The sequence below is a fragment of the Amblyomma americanum genome, chromosome 5 (genome assembly GCF_052857255.1).
Source record: "Amblyomma americanum isolate KBUSLIRL-KWMA chromosome 5, ASM5285725v1, whole genome shotgun sequence".
Classification (NCBI taxonomy): domain Eukaryota; kingdom Metazoa; phylum Arthropoda; class Arachnida; order Ixodida; family Ixodidae; genus Amblyomma; species Amblyomma americanum.
The window spans coordinates 26,697,014-26,700,666 of NC_135501.1; the positions used below are offsets into that span (position 1 = coordinate 26,697,014).

Below are 3,653 nucleotides of genomic sequence, written 5' to 3' on the forward strand. Positions count from 1 at the left end.
CCTGTCTTGAGATCAGTGTGAGCGTCCGCGGTGGCTCTGTGGCTATGGTGCTTGGCTGCTTACGCGAAAGACGCGGGTTCGATCCAGAGCGCGGCGGTCGAATTTCGATGGAGGCGAAATACTAGAAGCCTGTGTACTGTGCGATATCAGTGCTCGCTAAAGAACCCCAAGTGGTCGAAATTATCGGTGCACTCCACTATAGCGTTTCCAAGAGCCAGGGTTGCTATAGCGTGTTAAACCCCCATAAATCAAATCAATGAGTCAATCAAACAACTCAAGCATCCTACTATGCATAGATAATTTGTGAGAATAGCTGCTGCTGTGCACGTTAAATACGTACCGCCGCATTTAATTAATCTGCAGCACCATGCAAGTTATACTGCAGGCTATAGGTACTCGTAAAATTCCAGGCGCAGTTTGAAAAGCTGTTGTACTGGGACGAAATATACAGCCCGCACTCGGAAGCAGAAAGTCCTATCCTATTTGTGTGTGCAACCACTTAGTAAATATTAACGAATAGTGAGGAAACCATACCTATGTTAAGAAGGCATGTCTACAATTCGGAATTATTTAAGTACAGCATCTGTTTGTATCCCTTACATGTCTGTAAGGAACCGGCGCCATACGGCGGCTGGCGAAGACGCTCGAGCAGAAAAGAAGAAGAGAAGGGGAAGTGGAACGTGGGAGAGAGCGCATGGGGAGAGAGAACAGGAAGAAGGCGGTCGGCGACGGCCGTGGACGAGAGCGGCTGGCTCCCCGAGTTCCCAGGCTGGGGCCTCAGCCGCAGAAGTCCGGACTACCAGACGTGGACAAGTATTAGGTTGGGGCAGCCTAAAAAGATTGAAATATAATAAGCCCCTGCCTGCACCACTTACATATAATAGACTTATTTCAATTTGAAAATAAATGAAAAGGCCTGAAGGCAATTGTAATTTTACCACCGGCAGGTGGGGAAAATAGAAAAAAATGAGGCGGGTAAGCTACATAGCGACCCACAGCCGGGGAAGCAGGCCAGGGGAGGCTCCCCTGATCTCCCCTCCCTGGGAGGTAGCGGAGAGGATGGGTGAAATGGATGGGTTGCATGGTTGCCGGGAAAGGGGTTGTGTGCATAGGGATGAGAATGGGCACAGCGAGATTTTTGCTCTCATCCTTCGAATTTCCTGACTCCATTGCTGGCCTGCCTGGTCAAGACAGGGAGGGCGTGAAGATTGCGCCCGACCACCCAAAAAAAGGCAACGGGCTCCGACCGCCGGAGACAGAACTTAACTCAACGTCAGCTACTTCGGGCCCTTCCACTACTTTCAGGGCTTGTTTAAACCTGCCAGCTACTAACCATCGAGTGCTTTTCGCGGCTTTTCAGACTTCGGAAGTATCTGTGGCGTCATCCGGCCAATAGAGGCTTAGGTCATCAGCCTATCGGCCCTCGGCGCCATGACCTAACAGCTCCGGGAGTACTCACTTGTGCTTCCAACCATCCAACCATGCACTTATAATCTCCCCTAGCTTGCTCCACGCCTACTGAGGAGGGAGAGTTCAAGGCTGGGCTGACCTGGCCACAAACCAACAACGTGGCTTAGGGTGAGGTGACCCGGGCCTACTCCGCCGGTACTCCACAACATCGACGGTTTTTTCGCTGGTCGTACTACGCCCCCCTCCCTCCTGCCTCGGCGCCCCGCAATGACCCCAATGGCCCCGCGGTCAGCCGTGAGGCTGCTTCCCCGAGGCATCGCTTCCGAGGAGCCTGGCTGCCGTAAACCCCCGCGCGGACCTGGCCTCTCCGTAACCAGAAACCGGCGCGTCGGTTGCCAGACATGCTCGCTCCCGCGTGGGGAGGCGAGTAGCGTGTATTTGAAAACCTTTTGAACTTTGACACATGCCTTCCGTATATAATTTCATGGGTCCATCCTGGGTGTGTCCCCAGGCCGGCCTCCACTCAGGCATCGGACCACACGAGCGCGACTGGCCCTCACAGTCGCCTGGAAGTTGCTGCTACTCCCGTGGGGTTTCGCAACCCGGACAGGCCGCCGTCTACAGCCCTAGCCACTAGACCCAAGCACCGCTGCTTCCTGAGTTACCGTGGCCGGAAGCCTCTGAACGCGGGCCGCCTCCATCGCCCCGCTCTTCCCCGGGCTAACTCACCTGAGGGCCGCGCCGGCGTTGCACAGGTGTGGCGTATTCCTACGGCAGTGTTGAGGCCGGCCATGAAGACTGCCATCCGTCCGACGCTTCCATCAGGGAATAGACTGGAGCCCACTGACTGCGCTTGCTTGCTGCTTGCTGTTGTTGTCAGGAAGAATGAAAAGGAAAGTGCACGGGCCTGCCCACTGGCTCAAGCTGAGCCACAATCGCTGCCGCGTGCTGAAAGTAGGAGAGTTGAAAGATAGGAGAGCAAAGATTGAAAGAAAAGACGCGCGCTGTTATGTTCCAGGCCGATCGCGGAGGAAGTGCAATACCGGGCCAACCTGTGGCGGAGGTGAAGCAAGCTTCAAGCACTCCGCCATATTTCCAAAAAGTAAGTTTAATATCTTGGGTCCAAATAGGACCCGTATCAGATATTAAGTCAGATATTCAGATATATGCCCCACTGACTGCGCCGACGCCCCGCCACGCCCGACACACCGTCTGTCTGCCAAGCTCCTACATGGAACGCTGAGTCTTCCGCCGAACGTTGAACGGTGAATGAAGCTTTCCTCTTTTCCTCAAAGTCTCCTTTGCCTTTCGCGAGTGTTGTTTTTGTTTGTTCGCTTTCCTGCTCATCTGTTCGTGAATTTTTTCCTCTCAAGGTTTAAATTACAGGGTTTTTTGTCTACATGCCGCCTGGTTTATTTCTTCGACCGCTTACAATGCGGTAATCTGAACCTGCAGCCTTTCCCATCACAGCGACAAATATCGACTTTCTACAGCACGGGATTTAATTTTACCTTAAAATATTGCACCACATCCTCGATTTTTACAGTGGTAACAAGTTTCGTAGACCTCAGTAATAAATGCAGGCAACATTTAGGTACAGTGGTGGTCAACCATTTTCACGCCACATAGTGTACTATCGAGCCGTATGTTCTGCGCTAACGGCAACGTTAAAGACCAAGGGGCCTTGAAAGACTGGAAGAAGCGTTCCTCTCGCCTCGCAGAAGCTCTATGGTCGCCTAGAGCGCACCACTACGTGCCTTAAAAGCAAACCTTGTGCCCTTCACCTCGTCTGGCGAAAGTAACCTTGCAGCCCTGCAATAAACGCGATACTAAGATAAACAGGTTGCAAGTAACTCGCCAAATTTAGCCAGCAAGGAGCCCGAGGGATGCATATCTCCACCGTTGCGAAACGACGCAGGCAAAGCGACGGATATGCAAGCCTGGTTCGCCGCAGTAACTAAAACTACGAGTCCTTCTCACGGTCACCGTGTTTGCGATAAGTACCTTCGCCGAATGGTATGTGATTGTTACCAAGGCCGGGCTGTTTCGTTTGAAAAAGAGAGCAGGTATGACGCTGAGGCGACGCGTCTCGGAGCAACAACTAGAATCAGCTGAATGTCTCGCGCTAGTATTCTGGTTATTACAGTTTCCCGCACATCATAACCAGCCAGAAACCAAGAGCCACTCGCGCTGGCATCTCTTAAGGCTGGCCCCTCCGCTAGGTTTGAAATGCGTGCGGCTAT

At 52.8% G+C, this 3,653-nt stretch overlaps 1 pseudogene; it reads right to left on the reverse strand.

The window, feature by feature from the left end:
* Nucleotides 1-2,419: 2,419 nt before the first annotated feature.
* LOC144135603 (U2 spliceosomal RNA) lies at nucleotides 2,420-2,578 on the reverse strand (annotated as a pseudogene).
* Nucleotides 2,579-3,653: the final 1,075 nt, after the last annotated feature.